This window comes from Sciurus vulgaris (genome assembly GCF_902686455.1).
Source record: "Sciurus vulgaris genome assembly, chromosome: 19".
Classification (NCBI taxonomy): domain Eukaryota; kingdom Metazoa; phylum Chordata; class Mammalia; order Rodentia; family Sciuridae; genus Sciurus; species Sciurus vulgaris.
This window is the reverse complement of record NC_136480.1, coordinates 21,654,567-21,673,133: the sequence shown is the minus strand read 5'-3', so window position 1 is coordinate 21,673,133 and position 18,567 is coordinate 21,654,567. Positions and strand designations below refer to the sequence as shown.

The window sequence follows — 18,567 nt, the reverse complement described above, 5'->3', positions numbered from 1 at the left end:
GTGCAACCATAAGGCACCAGTAAATTATGGAAAAATAAAATGAAAAAATTTAACAGTAAAAAATAAAGCCTTTCGTGAGTCCTGGGTAACAGCCAACGGCCCAGGAGCCTCTCAATGACAGGATCCCATCCCCTTCCTCTCAGCTCCCCCACGCCTCCTCCGTGTCCCCACCCTGGCTGTTCCAACAATCATGAACAATTTTAAGAACAAACAAAACTTCTGGACCTCATTTGTCAACAAAAAAATGGAACAAGATAAAAATGAGATAGTTTTGATTTTTTTCCCTCCTATGATGTCACCAACAAAAAATCTGGAAACTCATTGTTAGCCAAGATCCACTGAAATAAACACCCTGAGCTGGAAAGAATGCAAGATGGCGCCCTGGGAGAAACAAGGTGGGGGTGTGGAGCATACAGACGTCCCAGATGTGTGCGGTGGCTCTGTCCTCTAGAAGCTACCCAGAGATGGAGATTCGCAGAAGCATCTATGTGTAGATATGCCCAGCACAGTGTGTTACAGAAAAACTGGACACGGTCAAGTCTCAACACGATGAATGGTCAGATTTCTTTCTTTGTAAGGTTTTGTTTTTCTTTTTTGATTAGTCTGAGTCGTACATAGTGTTAGGGCTCATTTTAACATAATTACATAAGTAGGGAACGTAACTTGCTCTAATCCAGTCCCCAGTACTCCCCCTTTCCCTCCCCAATGCTCTTCCGTTTTCTCCACACTACTGAGCCTTCTGCTATTTACTTATAGTTTATTTTTTGACTTGCTGGTGGAGATACATAGAGCTGAGACTCACTGTGGTGTATTCACATACTACATAGGAAATTCGATCCCCAGTTCTTCCCTTTACACCTCGCTTCTCTCTCTCCCTCAACCGCTCATCTGCCCCACTGGTCTCTCTTCTATTCTGAACAATTAAATTTCATTATATCCAAAAGAACGACATTGTCCATAGCCATTCACCACATCTTAAAGACACCTTCACAAAGGACTTCAGGTCCATTACCTGTGTGTACACTCAACCAAGAGAAAGAAGGGCCGGGGAATACTTACGCTGTCACCGAGGTCAGGATTCTGGAGTGCTTGGCCTTTATATGTGTCCACTTTCCTATCACCTAAAATCCCCTCTCGTGAGCTGGTTGTATAACTGCAATTGGGGGAAGAAATCCCCGTTGGCGGAACTTCCCTTTCCATGGATGTCATGAACACAGAGCAGCATCGTGAGAGCTTCCCAACAAAATCACTCAATGAAAGCTCGGCATCGCTAAGCACGTCATCCCCAGGACAGAAACAGGACGGCAACCCCATTCCAGAGCCAGAGGGAGCAGCACGGAAAGCACAAGCAGACTGCGGCAACGAGCGTGCAGCACGTCGGTGTCCCCCACCCACAAGGGCCCTCGGCCACATGCACCGGAGGGAGGCGCCCACGGTGTCAATCACGTGCAGATGAGGTAGACACCTCAGTCCTCAAGCTGCAGAAAACCAGGCTTCCAAAAATCTATGGCTGCCCACCAGCAGGAGAATTCTAACTTGAAACCATCTTCATCCAATAGCTTTGTTTGAAAGAAAAGCAAATAAACGGGGGGGGGGGGGGGGGCGTTTCAGGGAAGAGGCAGAGAGGGCGACAGGGTCAGAGGGGAGGACGGAGGACATGGGAAGAGCGGGCATCCCCTGGGACGAGCGTCTCTCGCTCACACTGTAATAATGGAACGCTTGTAAGTCCCTTAACACAGCTCGGAGAGAAAGACCATAGAGGAAACGAGAGCCAAGAAGGACGTCGGCCCAGAAAGTCTACGTCGGAAAGTGTGTTGGGGTTTTCACTCACTTTTAATAATGAATTTTTTAAAGTCAGATTGTAACATTTCCACTTGCTCTTGGCAGTGCATCAGAAAGGGCAGGAGGGGGCACACGGAAGCAGGGACCAACTCCAAGCGCCCGCGGCCACTTACACAGTGGCCTGCGTCCTCACGTCCTTCTCTGCAGCTCCATCTCATCATGGGTGAATTACGAGGCTCAGATGAGCGGGGTCTGATGTTCCCTGGGCCCCTCTGGGGCAACAGATCTAGGGACACCTGATGTCAGCAGGTCTGGGGTAACCACCGCCAGGGAAGGGGCAGAGTCCCTGGGGCACAGCTCATCCTAGACAAAACCCACGCAGACGAGCTCCTAAGTGACCGTCCCCTGATCAGTGAATGACTCCGCAGCGTCAAAGGAGTCCAATGTTCCACTCCCATGTTTGCCAGGGGAGCCATGGTGGAAATCAGCTGAGGAGCGCTTTGTGGATGTAACTACAGACCAAAGGATGGCTTTGCCGTGGGACAACAGAACGGCCGACGTTCGAGATCAGCAAGGAAGAGGGGATGAATGGCTGACCCTGGAAACGTCAAAAGTCCCCTTCTGCACCCTGCAAATCAAGTCGGGCAAGAAAACATCCAGAGAGAATTCAGAGCAGAGAAGGAACATGCCCAGCAGCTCACGGTCAGGAAGCGTCGTGGGCAGAGGCGACATGATCCGTGCCCAGGAAGAGCCTCAAATCCATATGATTGTTATTTAAAAGCAGAGGCAGAAACTGACAGCCCAATATCCACTGGAAAGGAAGTCAAGGGACTGTTCCTGGAGATGTCCAGGAGCCGGGCTGGCAATCGAGAGCATCAAGGAGGAACCTAGGGACCCAGCACGGTAGGAAGGACGACACACGGCCATGGTCACCATGGAGGCCTCAAAGTTCAGACTTACACTTAGTAACTATTAACTGGGGGAAATACTCATGACGTCTTAAGGGCAAGAGCTGGAAATGAAAAGGGCACACAAGATACTAGTGCAGATGACAAATCTCGATATAAAAACTAACCGCCGGAAACAAAGAAAACATGGACCTCTTGAGGTCTGCACTGCTCTGCTCGTCTCCCCGTGTCTTCCCATTTTAACTGGCATTTACAACTGCCATGAAAACAAAACAAGTTGAGCCACACGTTCCCAATCATCCACAGAGAGGGACTGTGCCTCCCTCGCCCAGCAGCCTGTTAATGGCGCTCAGCACGCACACACCTGCACGTGGCCTGTGCCTTGCGATTTCTGCCTACCGCTTCCTAGATGCTTCGAGACAGAGACCAAGGCAGAAATCCTGAAATTGTTCGATGCTGTTTCAACCTTGTTGAACAAGCCAGAATCTTTGATGCTCTTAGTTAATTTGAAAGGGAGCTGAACCCATCAAAGACTTCCCATATTAGTCTCAGCAGAGGTGACAGACTGACTTGTGGCTCCAGCTCAAACTAGTACTTTACTAATCTAGAGACCTCGCTAACCACACCAGGCTGCGAGCACTTCAGATGATCAAGATCAATAGATTCCAAGGTGAGGAATAAATGCACACACGCTCCCTCTCCCCACCTGTCCCCTAAAACCCAGATCAGCCGAGCCTCAGACCAGCCACGAGGGTGCGGGGACCAAATGCACAGGATCCCTCAGTGCCTCCTCTCGGTGTGCTATAGGACCCGAGCATCACAGAAGTGCATGTGCCGGGACGGGAGCAAAGGGGGACCTTCGTGAACAGGGTGCTGCTCAGGTGAGACTCCTGGAAAACCCAGAGTCAGCCCTGCAGCAAGCAGACGGCAGTGCGGGAAGTCAGGTCACGACATGGGATGGAGACGCACTCTTGCTGGGGACCCTCGGGGCTTCGGAGTGGACGAGCCCAGTGGACACATGGCTTGGTCCTCCAGGCAGCAGGTCACCCAGCTGACGGCCCCTCAACACCTCTGGCTCGCCAGGGTCTGGATTTGCCTCCCGTCTCTGGCCTCTCCCTGTGGCAGCCTGTGATCGAACCTTTCCAAGGGGTCGGCTTCGGTACACGCACCTGGCGCCCTCCTCTCCTGGCTACACCACAGTCCCCGCGGAGCCCAGGCCCGAGGCCTCTGTGCATCACCCACATGCTTCCAAGTCCTCCCTGCCTGGGACGGGGCCAGAGCTACATCTCCAAAGGCCCACCTGACGTCTCAGTCTGGGGGACAATACGCAGAGGGAAGCGCCCACGTTCTCAGCGGCACCCTGGTCCCCTCCTGCCCAGCTGCCCTACCTGCTGCCACCCATGTCCCCCACCCTTCCAGCAGGGACTGCATGAGCAGCCGCGGCTTCCCGCTGACCCCGCACTCTGGGTCCAGGCCACCGCCCCGTCAGCCCTGCGGACGCCCGGCATTCAGGACACAAGGCCGTGTGTCCCTGGACACAACTGTTCACCCTATGCTTCCACGAGAGAAGCATCTCTCGCCGTCAGTCAACTCCAGGCTGACCAGATCTCACCCGCTGCCCATGGAGGACGATGACAGGCCTCCCGCAGGCCTCCCTCCTATGGACCCCACCCCCAATCTGTTTGCTCAACAGCTTCCAGAATCACGCGTCGGAAGCACCTGTGGGTCGCAGCCTCCTCTGAAAGCCCCTCAAGGCTCCCGTTTTACTAAGAGGACAGTGAGCCTTCCGCCCTGCTCCACATGACCGGCCTTCTGCACCCTGTCCTTACTCTGCCCCCTTGAAGGCCCTGCTTGGCGACTGGCAGACTCCTCTTCTGCAGAACTTCTCTCCAGGCTTCCCGGCAAGCCTCACCTGGGCCCGTACTTACAGAGGCAAGCCCTGCCTCTGAGCGCTGGCCTCTCGTCCGCCTCTGCTCCTCGCCCAGCACTGACCTACCACCTGCTGTATGTTTACGATGCCTCTCCGCCCACTCCAACTCTCAGAGCAAGGAGCCGAGGACTGGGAGCTGCTGTCCACTGCTGCGAGCCCGTCATGGCCAGCAACGCCGCCCAACAGAAACACCAGCACTGCCTCGGGTGTCACTGGGGCGGTACTTCTTCAAAAGGAAAAATATACAGCTGAACAGAACCCTCAACATGCAATCAGTGAGGAAAACCGGACACACATTTTACATTCTTTTCTTCAAAGAAAGGCTTCAAAATACTCCCTGGACTTTATACTTGGAGTACATTTAGAGTCCTGACTAACCTTGATTCAGTATCCATAGGCGACTGGTGGCTTCCAACCTGGACAAGGTAGGCCGAGCACACCTGATATGTGGCACACGCTCAATAAGGACATAGAGAGCAGATGACTGCCAAAGGGCGGCCCACAGAATCACCCCTCGAAGACGGCCCGGACGGTGAGAAAGCATCCTCACGACGGAAAACATTGTGCTGATGTTTTCTTCCACTTTATCACGTGGTTCATCTATTTCAGAACGGCCTTCAGTTCAGCCCACTAAGTTCAGTCCCTGATTCACACGCTGTTCCCAATGCCCATGTTGAAAATCTCTGACCTGAGTAAATTTAAAAGCACTCGGTCTGTGGTGAGTGGACCTCAGGACATTTGCTCTGCCCTTAGCGTCGGCTCTGGACTCTTTGAAAGGGAAACAGGACAATCCCCAGAAGAACTGGAGGAGGTGGGCAGCTCCTGGGTATCCTGCCAACCCAAGGCTGCAAAGATCGCTGTCCAGTCAGTGACGCGAGTTTGCTGTTTTAATTAAGTAATTTTATATAACTCATCACACTGTCAGGTAAAGCAGAAAACATGTAATTACCTATGATTACACGCTACGAACCCGCTAACATACAAAACTCATGGGGAGGGCAGCATGGCTTCCATACTTCAAAAAGACGGGGTTTAAACAGAGTAGAAAGGGCTCCTCTTTTTTCTCCCCACTGCCCTTTATTCGAAGGCCATAGAAATACGTCTAATAGTCCTGATCAGTCAAAGGGAAGCACACACACACGATTAATCTTCGTTTTATGAGTACAAAATGCCAGTCAGCAGCAGTCTTTGGAGAAGATTCCACAAACATAAAATCCAGACTCAGCGCTGGGTGGAAGTCTGCCTGGGAGCACGGCCCCATGCGGGACGGACCCAGGAGGGGTGCCATGTTGCTCTGCGGTGCCAGTGTCCCTGGACCCCAGGGGGATGCTGGCAAGGTGAGCGGCACCATGCAGCCCTTCACTGGGCTCTGCTTGTCCTGTGCCCTGCAAATTTCTTCCTGAGGGTTTTGAGTTGGCAAAGAAAGGTAATATTCCCAGGTCTCTGCTGAGAGGGTCAGCTGCCACCCGACAGGAGGACTTCCTCAGGGGACACTCAAGGTGAGCAGGTGGGAAATTCCCACCCTCAGCAGACGGAACCACGGAAACACCATTTTCGAAACCAGTTGGTTCTTGGTTTGGTCTTTTTGACTGTTCACTGAACAAAATACGGTACTTGATCACTGCTGCAAAAAAATATCGTCTTTACTACTAGATATGGCTTCAAGTACATTTCAAACAAGGGGCTTCTGCTGGAAAACCAAGTCTATTGAGCATATTTCTCTGAAAATCAATATTTAAAAATTTTTTTCTTTGAAACTAGCATTCAAAAAGAGACAGCCCTTGTTTACAGAGTAACTTAGTTTAGCATTATGGCTAGCAATGTTTAAAAACAGCCAACTTAAAATGCAAACATTTAAATTCTGAAGTTTAACTGCTGCGAGGCCACGAGGGTCCCATGGAAATATGCGTGGCATGAGGAGCAGTCCCCTCACCACTACGACTACTCCAGATCATCGTTCCATTAAGAACTCTCCAGGATTTAAGAAGCTGAGGCTTTCACATGCCTTGGATGGGCCTTGGAAATGCCTTAGGACTGCTAAGAAGCAGCCAGGCACAAGGGGACTCAGATCCCACGATCCATTTACAAGAAACACCAAGAGTAGGAAAATGTGCAGGGGTAGAAAGCAGCCATGTGCTCGCCAAGGGAGGAGAGGAGGCTGAGTTACTCCTAACTGAAACCAGGCTGTCTTTCCTGAGTGACACAGTGTTCTAAACCCAGTGACACAGTCGCCAACTCTGTGAACATACCGAAAACCACCGCACAGCACGTGTACTTTAGCTGGGTGCACTGTGTGGTCTGGATTCTAACCCCATAAAGCTATGACCAAAAATTAACTTGCCTGATAACATTCACAACGGCACTGGTGACAGTGTGGGGGAATCAGGACACTCCCTCAGCCTCCCCGGATGCTGAAGGACACAGTCCCGACAGCCACGTACCCGCTCCCTGAGCCCACCCCGTCTCAGGGCACCGGTGGCTGACCGGTCCCAACACCCCACGCTGCATCTTCCCGTCTGGAAGAGAAACTCAAGGCAGAGACGGTGCCCTTCCATGCAGCCCTTCCACCAGAGAACCACTGACGAAGAACTAGCACAGTGTCCCGGGGGCTGCATCTGGGGCGCGGGGAACAGACCTCGGACTGGACCCACACAACCCAGAAGCCTCCCGCAGCGGCACTCCTGAATCTGCAAATTCCTCCCAGGCCCCTCGCCACGCAGCAGCCCTTGAAGCTTACGAAGTCATGTCACTGTGACCTCAAAACTTAGATGCCAAGAGGCGAGACGTGTACATTGGTCAAGTCTTTTGCTTAAAAGGAAGCTGCCTGCTAAATCTGCAGCAGGGAATGGCCGCCACCGAGCATCAGACACACAGAGGAGGGAGGAGAAGCCAGACACAAAGAACCTGCCCAGCCACCCAGCCTGGCCAGGCTGCAGAGGGAAGCAAACTTCTGCTTCCTTTAAGCTGCAGCACGTGGGTCTCTACCCTGTTATAAGCTGGGCGTGGGGGTGTTGTGTGTTTGGGGGCCAGGGAGCATTTCAGTGCTTAGTTATGCTGGGTTGACTGTCATGACATGGTCCTGTGGAAACTCACGGAGACTTTCTCACGGAGTCTTTACCACAACCTCACGAATTAACAGTCACAGAATTCAAATGCTACACCTTTTGACCATTTTAAATAGGTCACAATTGCTTATTTACTTATTTATTTGTTTGTTCCTGGGGACTGAACCCAGGTGCACTTTACTGGTGAGTGGTGAGCTATACCTCACCACTTTTCAAGATTTTTAAACTTTCAACACAGGTTCTCAATAAATTGCTTAGGCCTTGCATACATTGCTAAGGTTGGCCTCAAACTTGAGATCCTCCTGCCTCAGCCTCTGGCATCAGTGGGAGAAGAGGGTTGGCTGCCATGTCTGGTTAGAATTGTTACTCTCAATAACAGTTGGACCATACAAATATACACTTTCAAAGAACCAACAATTTACATTTTAAATAACTGGGGAACATTTTTCACCAAGAAATTATATGTAAGACACACTGAAGCATCTAGCATGGTTTCCCGGCTCTAACCCCAAACCACTCAAGTTGGGGTGCAAGAGAGATTGCAAAGATTAAACTTGACTCTAGATTGTTTTAACTTTCTCACAAATAAGTTGACTACTTAGAAAATGAACCAAAATGTATCACGTATAACTACCCACACGGGCTTGATCACTGTCAACTCTCCATGCCAGTAAGGATCAAATATGAAATGATAAGTTTTGCAAACTGGGTTGGTTTGAATTTTTAGCAACATGTCTGTGGGTGAACTTTATGGTGGGAAAACAGGGACACATGCCACATAAACCTTTGATACACCAACAGGTCACAGTGGGCAGCCACCAAAAATGTCAAGGTCATCGCTATCAGAATGAGTTCTCTCTGTTTCCATCTTGATATTCGAGATGACCCTGGCAGGTTACTTATCACCTTGGGGGCACTCTCCCCGTTTGTAAAGTGGGGATTATTACCATGGCCATCTCCCTCTTGGGAATGCCAGCCTCTGGAACCATTCCACAAAGCGCTCAGAGCTGCTCGCAAGAAAACTGTCCTCTCACGACCAACCATGCTGACTGTGATTCATGATTCTTCAAAACTGTGAATCTAAGTTTTAAAATGGCTTGCCCTGCTTTTCCGAGTTTGCCGGGCCACTGGAAAGCACATACGCAGCAACTCCCAGTCTGCCCCTGGGGCACGTTTATTTGCATTAACATAGACGGGCACGGTATCTGCTGAAACTTCTTGCACCTGAAATACACGTCAACTGTGCTGTCGAAGACGGGCTGCTTCTGGTCTCATCTTTTGCCGACGAGCAAGATCTTCTGTTCGATAAAGGCTGCCTCATCAGAAATAAATGTCAACCATGATCCTCACTTTAAACATATTTTTTATTTGCTATTTCTAGCAAAATGTTTTTCTCTTACTGTATAAGAGAGATCAAAAGAAAGCAGAATTTGTCTCTGAAAGGTCCTTGAGTGTAAAGGTGAAATATACATGAAATTTTATGTTGAATCTACAAGCCCTAACTTATTGGGGAAAAAAATAAAAGAAAGAAAAGAAAAGAATTGAAATTTGGGTTAAGACAGAGATGGAATGGATAGGGTAAAAGAAAAGAAAAGTAATAAAATATTGATTGTGAAGACTATGGACAAAGAATAAAAACAAAGACAACAACTAAAAGCAGAAGTTGGTGAACACAACAGAGACTGGGTGAAATCTCTGAGGTCCGCAGCAGGCAGGTCAAAGAGAGAAACCATGCAGACTCATAGTCAGCTTTCTTGCATCATAAAAGGAAGTGTCAGGGAAAGCAGATATTTTTAGGATCCAGAAATTTGACAAGGGGTCTTTATTTGCAGGATGCTGCATGATATAACAGAGCATGCTTGCAGGGGTAATTTAAAAGAACACAGGTTTTTATGCATCTCTCTCAGTCGAGGCTAATGACAAATTCCTAGAAGCTTTTGTCTCAGATTTTCCCTTGAGCCATGGTATTTTTTTAAGTTTGAACAACATCATAGATTCAGGGGGAAAACTCACGGCTCCACTTTAAGGTCGTGGGTTACGACGTTCGGAGGTCATAAAGATACCAAGTCAGAAGAAAAGTAACTGGCTCGCAGGGGACACTCAAGGGCCTACTGGAGCTGTGTCCATGGGGGCCTCTCAAGCTGAAGGGCATTTCCAGCTCCTTTTGACCATGATTCTTAGTGTCACCTGTAACCCTGGCCAAAGGCACAGGATGGTTAAGCTCCTGGCAGGGTTTTACACGGGGAGCATCCTGGCTTCAATCACTCTGAGGGATCACAGCGACCAGAGACAGCCAAATAGGCCAGAGTAGCAGCAGTGGCCCAGTCCGAAAGGCCCCCGAAGCTGAAAATATTTACAAGCTGGTCCTTGGCAGAAAAAGTTCCCCGCTTCCTGATACGGACTACTGGAATCCAGTGTCACAGCCAAGGGAAGGGCTTTGCCAACATCTTCTGCTGCTCGATGTGCCCAAAGAGCGTCTGGGACCGATTCCTTCTGCAGTGCAACATCTGAAGCAGACGCGTGTCCTCTGCGCAGGACGATCAGTACTTCTTGCAAAGTTTTAATTACCCACGGAGTGAAATGCGGCGATTCTACATTTATTTTTGTCCAAATTGAATAAGTGAGAATTCAACTATAAAAGCAAACGGGCAGGTGAGTCCGTGCACACCTGTGACCCTAGCAACCTGCAGGCAGAGGCAGGAGGATCTCCCGTCCAAAGCCGAGTTCAGCAGCCCAGTGAGGCCCTGTCTCAAAACTGGAAAAATAAAAAGGGCTGGGGATGTAGTTTAGAACTCGAGTAGCACCAAGGAAAAAGAATTCATACCCTACACATTCTAGAACCAATCTCATCCCTGGGTGACATTAAAAACAAAACTGACCCAACAGCTTTCACATCATGAAAGTTCTATTACAAAACCACCTTCGACTGAAGAGTAAGAAGTCTGTATCTTACAAATACATGTCTTTCATTTAGAAAATCTGAGCAATGGTTTCAACCAGGCCGGCAAATAACCTGTTTTTAAGCAGACATAGACCTATGAAATCAAATGGAACTTATTAAAGCGCCAAAAATTAAACATGAAACGGAGATGCTGCTGCTTGAAAAAGAACAGACATCCAGACAGCCCCCAAGATGATCCTGCGGGAGGTGGTCATCGCCCTTCGCTGGGGGACACTCTGAAAGCAAGAAGCTACACAGCAGCCAAGACCATTTTAACCTGAGTGCTTTACTTCATCTCCCCTCTCCCCGCAAAAAATGTGAATTTGAGAAAATTAAATTTGGCTGTAATTCATCAAGCTACTTGAGTGTCTCTGAAAACTTCTAATTTTGAAATCAGGTCCTCATTTGATTTTCAAGCAAGGTCACGAGAACAGGGCAGTCAGAGGCGACATTCCGGGCATCGACCCCACACCGCGGGGTGTGACTGTGGCTAGGGTGCCCGACTCTTGGTTTCTGAGAGATGGTGACTATGGAGTGGCCAGCTGAGCATCAGCTGGACGGCAGGACACCGGCGCAGAACAGGGACATCCGCCACTCCTGCCTGCAGCGGGCCGACCTTGGGAATCGGCAGTGCGCGGCCGGAGCGCTCCTTCCCAACAGGGAACCCGCCACAGCCACGGGCAAAAAAGTCAGGTTCAACGGGAAAGTCTGATCATGTTTGGGGGAAGAATATGAATCTGTGGACCGTTTTTGAAGGTTCTAAGATTCAAAAAAAAAAAAAAAAAAGAAAAAAGAAAACATGCCACATACATAATCATACAAATCAATACATGCACGTTTGACAAATAAAGATCAGAAAGCAACCGAGTTAAAACGCCAGGAAGGCAACAGGCACAGTTCTATGAATTGCACTGATCGCATTTGCATTTACCTTTTTTGGCTTCTGTAAAGCAATCTTCAGTTACAGTCACCTCAAAAGGTCACTTGTCACCCTGAAAACAAGAGAACATCAGAATCTGAATGTCGGAGAAGTGGTAACCACCTGAGCACAGGACAGACACGAGCCACACAGGAGGGAAAACGGCTTCGCGGGGCCTCGGCAGCCAGACCCGGGAGTCCACGCGTCTGCACCACAGGCCGCGAGTTCTTCCCAACGACAGCATCGACGTGGGTGGAAAAAGAAAGGGGAAACGCTTCGAGTTTTGCCTGTGAGCCTTTCCTCGTCTTGTTGTCTATCAGTTTATTTCTGTGTGGAAGAGAACGTGACTCTTGGGTCCTTGCTTTGGGAAACCGGCCTGCTGCTGAAGATGGCTGTTTGGTGGACATCACAGCATCTCCCATTTCATTAAAGCAGAGGCTTATATATATATTTTTTTCTCCTCGTTGGGAAAGAACTCATTCTTGTGGACAAGATGTTTTATGCCACTTTGGACCTTTCAAAATGAATAAAAGCACCACGGTTCTCCGTTTGAGGAGGGTTGGGGGGTTAATGACTGGGGAAACCTGCTCAGATGATGCTTTCCACTATGCCTTGATTTACCAGATCTACTAAGCTAAGTGAAAATGCTTCCTGTCACATGAAATAAACAGTGGCAATCAGGCCTCCTAAAACACACGGAGCACGTGTCACCCCACACGACCGGCATCTGCCTGCTCCCCTGTGCAAAGCAGCGTGGGGTCCCTATGAAACATGAAGCCTGCCTCTTTCTGCCCGTGAAGCTGGGGTCAACACACAGTACCAGAAAAAAGGAAAGCTGTGCTTGTTCATTTAGATCAAGTCACCGGCAGGGTACAGGACTCAACCCTGCCGCCACTGACCACGTGCTCACATGATTTTAAGAGAGAGATCAGTCCATCATTTTACGACCACGTTACTATCCCTGCGCTCACTCTTCAGAACAGCCTGTAATGAAGTGGTTTCGGTTTTGTTCGCATACATCCCTCCTGGTCCTCGGCTGCCAGCCCTCAGCGTGAAAGGCAACATCACCACGGAGAGGAAAAGCTCATTCCGCCAGGGCTAAGAATTTTAAAGCGGCACTTTGGTGTGTACCATCTTTGAGGAATTGATCTGAGGCCAATTTATGACATTTCCCCCAGCAAGTCTAGGCAGATTCTTGCCATTCAGATTGGAAAAAAAGATGCAGGCTCTGAGTGAAATCATTTTCGTGTTTATCGTAAGAGGAAACTGGAGGTTTTCACCATAAATGTTCACCATTTGGGTGGGGGAAAACCCTCGTTGAGGGACTTGAAATTACTATTTTGCAACCTGCCCCAACCTGAACCTTTTTTTGTTTTTACACAAAACAATTCAGATTGAAAATGAAAATCGTGCGCGTTGCTGCTGATGTACACCCACAGGATGGGTGTCTCCAGGACAGGGAACTGCGCAGGTAGCCCTCAGGTCCTTGAGGTGCAGGAGAGAAGACATGGCAGCATCACCCCAGGCCATCAGCGCCCCCACCGAAGGCAAGCCGCCTCCTCACCAGGATGCCACCCCTACTCATCACAGCTAACTCCCAGGGAGAGCCAGGGACTGGCAGGCCGCTGGCGATTCTCAGCAAGCAAGCCCTGCTGTCCGTTTTCCTTGAGGTGTTCTCCAACGCAGGCGCCCAACTCATCTGTATGTTTATCTGTGGAGCCGCATCTCTTTCTGCATGTTTGGCAGTCGGACCTATCGTACTAGACTTTGCAATGCAGATGAGATTTGCTATCACAGAGGCCTGGCAAACAACTGGACCCCATTAAAATTTAATTTTTGTTCAAGAAAAAATTGCTGAAAATGCCTACTTTGAATAAAGTTATCTCTGAGCAGCGTTCGACTGTTTCCAGGTGATGCCAGGCCCGTTACTTCCACCCACCCACCTGTCCGTGGCAAGACCTTGGAAGCACAGACTGAAAACCGAAGCCGGTTCACCTTGGATTTTGTAAGTGTAATGTTACCCTTGGAGAGTCAAAACAAACAAAAATAGAACCAGAAAATCATACAACTCAGCCTCCGGTGTGGACCCATGAAAGCAACACAAAATTGGCCACATTTAATCTTCACTTATACCTAAGAAATTGGCAGTGCAATATAAACTGTTACATTAATTTTAATGCACGTGCATATTTGACCATCCATTAACGTATTTCTGCTGCAGTTTTAGGAAAAGTATCCATTAGGCAAGGAATCTAAAAAATATTTTTCTAGCTTTGCTAAGATTAATAGTTCAACAGCTGTTTGCCATCATGCTAAATTAAATGAAATATGTCAATATAATAGACAAGAAAATTAAGGGGAAGTACTAAGGCCTGAGTTGGCATCCTTACAAGCTCAGAAGAATAGGAAATCAACAACTAGAAGAAAAATCTGCATTTCGTCTTTTTTTTTTACCCCCAAAGCATAAAACTTCCGTTTCCAAAACTATATTTGCCATTTTTCAGTCACTGTGACTGATCAAATAAAACAACTATTTACCTGTATGTTTCCTGGCAGTATGAGTACCAGGACTAAAATTAAAACAATTATGTAAAGCTTTTGTAAGTTAAAAAAAAAAAAAAAAGATTAGATGGAATATATTCCTCTCCAGCCCACTTGTCTTTTAAAAAATGCTATCACCACACAAATTGCATTTTTTTCTTCTCTTTTTTTCAGTCTCCTACTGGTTTTAGGTGCATAAGTGAGCAGGATATGGTAAACAGAAATTACTGGTTTTCCTTCATGTCACTCACTGTCTGGAACAGTTGAGATGCTGTGGACACGCGACTTGGCCCAGGGCCTCTGCATGATGAACTGCAACAGGACCGTTTACCTGGGCCTATGTGGTGACCACACCGCAGCCCCCCTGGGGTCACAGCCCTCACGCTGCCCGGAGCTCCGCCCACCCTCTACATCAAAAGCCTGCTTTGCGGCGCCCCGACCACCCTCCCTGGGCACACCTTCCCCTCCTCAGATCATCCCATACGTGACAGGATCTGCCAAGCGACATGCCCTGCCTGGAAGGAGGCTCAGGTCCGACTGCAGATCCCTCGCCACCTGAAACCAGCTGCCAGAGTGCGTCTCCCACTAGGAGTACTCGACATAGAGGACGTGCGTCTACGTCACAGCATTCCACGTCACGTGCAGAGTTAGGCAGGGCAGCCCTGAAGGACCACCAGCAGACTTCACCTCCAGCTTCGGCCACCCCAACTCTGGCTGGGAACCCAGACCGCTCAGCCTGGGTGTCACCCGGGGCACTGAGACCAGCAAGCCAGCCCTGGTCCCCGAGGCGGGCCGAGCGGCAGGCCTCGGAACTCGGTTCCCATCACCCTGGGGCCTCCGGCTACAGGGCACAGACTTCATGTGTGCAAATACATCCAAACGGGCCAGTTTCCAAGAGCCGGGTGCCTCTTCAAGGAACGAGTCTTAACTCATCCCGGGCTTGCTTTTCAATGATTTCTTAGAAAACAGCAGGAGAGCAACTCAAGGTTGAGGAGTGGAAACATCAAGACCCAAGGTGACTTCAGCTACCCACCCGAGACGAGGGCATCCACTCAGATCTCCACTCCAGAGCGCTCTCCACACCCGTGTGACTTCAAATAGAGGGTCAGGAGCACAGGAAGAGGGAAGGAGAAAGAGAGGGGGAGACGAAAGAACTAGGGAGAACCAGGGGAGAAGAGAAGGGCCAGGAGGACGGCGGACCAGGAAGTAGGGCAGCAATGGCCGCGGCCCAGGTCTCCAGCCAGAGGCGGGGACGCCCCTGGGCTGTGGCACAGGACCACGCTATCTCCTTCTTGTCTCCATCAAAGAATGTGCCCCTTAGGCTCACCAACTCCCCAGCTTCCTCCCATCCTGCTGACAACCTCTGCTTCCTGCTCCCGGCTCTCTGGGACCTTCACCAACCCACGGGGCCTGACCTGGGTGTCCCTTCTAGAGACGGCAGTAGACCCCAAGCCGGCCACTGGGTAGGGGAGCCCAGGCCAGGCGGGCCCCGGGAACACCGCCTCGCCCTCCAGAGAAGGGGCTCTGCTCTCCCTCCCCAGCCAGAACCCTGGCCGCGGCCACGTGACAGTGCTGCACAGGTACCCGCTCCCAGCCTTCCCCAGGTGAATTCCCAACAATATCTGCTGTTTTGCCTTTGAAGCCCTAACAAAGCCTTTGTTTTAGATTTACCTCCAGTGTGCAATAAGAGTTAATAATCAAATCCATCCCAACCCCCACAAATGTTAAACAGAAAGATAAAAGAAATGCAAATAGCTATTGTCATGGAAAGTTAAAGTACCTGTCTGTATTTTTAAGTGAAAACTATTATCTCTATCAATCAAAATTTAAGAATACAATAGCGCTAATCACAGAAGGCAACTCTGACGGAGTTACTTTTCCTCATAAAAAAAGAGTATTTTTCCTCTTAAAAAACGAGGATAAAAGTCACATACTTACAATTAGAGCGAGTATTTGTAATTTTATTATTAAAAACCTTCACCAGCCTCACTGTTAATATGCCTCTAAGTCTCTAGAATGACTTGTGCCCAAGAAGACCCAAGTCACCACATATTTTAATAAGATTGATGAAATTTTATTTAAATTCTCCCAGTTTCCAACCTGCGGGGGAACAGCACACTCTTCTGTTGAAAAGAGTTACTCCGGCGGAGCAGCAGTTAAGTGGGAAGCAAGACTGCTGGCCAGGGCAGTTCCCACCCGGAAACAGCTTCAGGGTACCGGCCTCCCTGACGGCTGCCTCCTGCCTCTAGGCCTCCCGGCCTCTCCTTTTGGAAACGGTAAACATCTGCCCTCCCGAAGGGAGCCGAGCCGTCCAGCGCACCCCAGAATGATCCAGGCCCACAGCACAGCGATTTGAGTCTTTTTAAATTCACTTTTCTAAGCTCGCATGAGCCCTGAGTGGGGTGGTTTCTAAAGACTGTACCAGAACAAAAAATAGCAAGACCCCAGATAGTAAAACAAACAGCTCAAGATTAAAATTCCTAGAGCAAACAGTGAAGCCAGGCTGCCATTACCAGACAGCCTGGATGGATGTCTCCTCAGCCACGGGGCCAACAGGCTGTCACTTCCCCAGCAAGATCAGATTTCCTCCCGTCTCCACTGCCTCTCCCAGCACCGTGGCCAACATCTCTAGTGTGCTATTAATATCAGGGAAGAGGCGACTCGATTCCCACAGAAGAAAACCCTTCCTACTCCGGCAGGGTCCTTCAGGGAGGGGACCCGGCAGTGGCGGACTTTGGCCACCTTCTCGACAGTTGGGTCCTGCACTCTGTCTGACGGCTTCAGCAAACAATGGCAGCATTATCTGCAGGACAGTCACCCAACAGGATTGTGAGGACAAAGAATAATAAAGGCGCTCAACCTCTTTCTCTTTCCCTTCTCATTTCCTCCGGGTCCCAGAAGCCTCCCTCTGCCACCCCGAGTCGCCACGCTTCCTAAGAGGCACCTGTACTTGTCTGTCTGACGCGGGCAGCCAGCGGCCCGGGACGCAGGGCAGCTTTGGGAGGCGCCTGCGAGGGCAGAGTGGCCGCCCAACCTCTGGAAAATGAAAGAAAAGCAGAGGCGAGGCCAGGGGACTTACCGGCTCATGGTGAGGAGGCAGGCCTGGGCGGCAGAGCAGTTCACACGGGAAGAAAGTTGAGACTTTGTAATGGAGAAACTCCAGGCACGTGAAGCCCCCGGCTCTGGGGCTCCCTGGCTGGCGGCAGTGTGGGGAAGGACTGGAGGTATGTGGCTAAACACAACAAAGCCACTGCCTTACTCTAGATTAAATATGCAGGAAGAGGCCCCTTTGCATAAACACAAACACTCGGCAAATGAATAACTGGCTCAATCAGTCGCCCGCTGAGCCTTCTACCTGTCCTTCTCTGATGGGAGACACTGCCTGTTCCAGGGGCCCGCGGAATGGGAGACAGCTAAATGCTATGTTGCTGTAATAACAATTAAAATAAATTGCTTTCGTTAGTAATTAAGAATTCGCTCATGAGGGGTGGCGGGGGAACCATGCTACCTTATTCCCAAGTGCTCAGGGAAGCAGTGACCCAGGACCTGCCATTGGAGTTGTGAATTTTCCCGGAAACACATCCCGAAAGCCTGCCTTTCAAGTCTCCAACACTCAGTTTTAGACAGTCACACAGCTCTGTCCCAACTTCAGGTCACAGACAGACTTCTTGTTTCTGCTCTGTCACATTATGATCCAATCTCTGGGAAATCTGAGCAAAGACATACTCGTATATGTTTATAAAAAGTACAGGTATGAAATCCACACGTACATACATGTACACACGTGTGCATACAGACACACGCATGATGTGCCCACACATCTAATTAAAGAGAATAGACACATACAGCGCCACTCTTCACTGTATGAATCATGTAAGAAAAATTATGCAAGTTTTCCCCAAAATACGTTCCGAGAGCCTGCCTTTCAGGTGTCACCGACCCATGACCACCCATTTAAAAACATCACCCACATATTAGAAGGGATGCTTTTAACTGAGTGGCCTCAACCACTTATAATTTCAATTAAATAACATAATTACCATCAACAATTTTCTCCATTTCAGCAGAAAATATGCCATACCTCAGTGTAATCTGTCCTTAGAACCCAGGAATCAGTGGTGGGGCCTGCCCACCGCCTTTTCCCAACTTGTGGGACCCACACACTGACCCCTTATTCTCTGTGGTCCTGCTACATGCTGGTCTTCGTAACATCATTATTTTTTAATAAATGATAAAATATAAAATGGTTTTGATTGGAGTATCAATATGATCATGTCTGTCTACATTTCCAAGGCCACATCGAACCTGGGTACACCACTGGGCTGTGCCACAGGACGTCACCTTATTGCTACAGGGTAGCACAGATATCCTCCCGCCTCGGAGCAGGCCTCTGAACTGCCTCACCCAGCGAAATAAGGCAGCTTTCTATCGCAGAAGCAAACCCTGCTGTCTGCTGGTGATATCCTTCTGCCGCCAAAGTA

The 18,567-nt window shown here is 49.4% G+C and overlaps 1 protein-coding gene across 14 annotated transcripts in view; it reads right to left on the bottom strand.

The window, feature by feature from the left end:
* Positions 1-18,567, bottom strand: part of FOXP1 (forkhead box P1) — a 515,936-nt gene that overhangs the window by 277,459 nt on the left and 219,910 nt on the right. For 11 of the 14 annotated variants that reach the window (XM_079122626.1, XM_079122625.1, XM_079122642.1 and 8 more), the window contains one exon: positions 11,558-11,618. The exons of 1 other annotated variant lie outside the window; for it this stretch is intronic. The gene's annotated coding sequence lies outside the window, so the exon portion shown is untranslated. Of the gene's footprint in view, positions 1-11,557; positions 11,619-17,165; positions 18,334-18,567 lie in introns of those variants that run through there. 2 more of the 14 variants (XM_079122637.1, XM_079122641.1) reach the window with 2 other exon arrangements.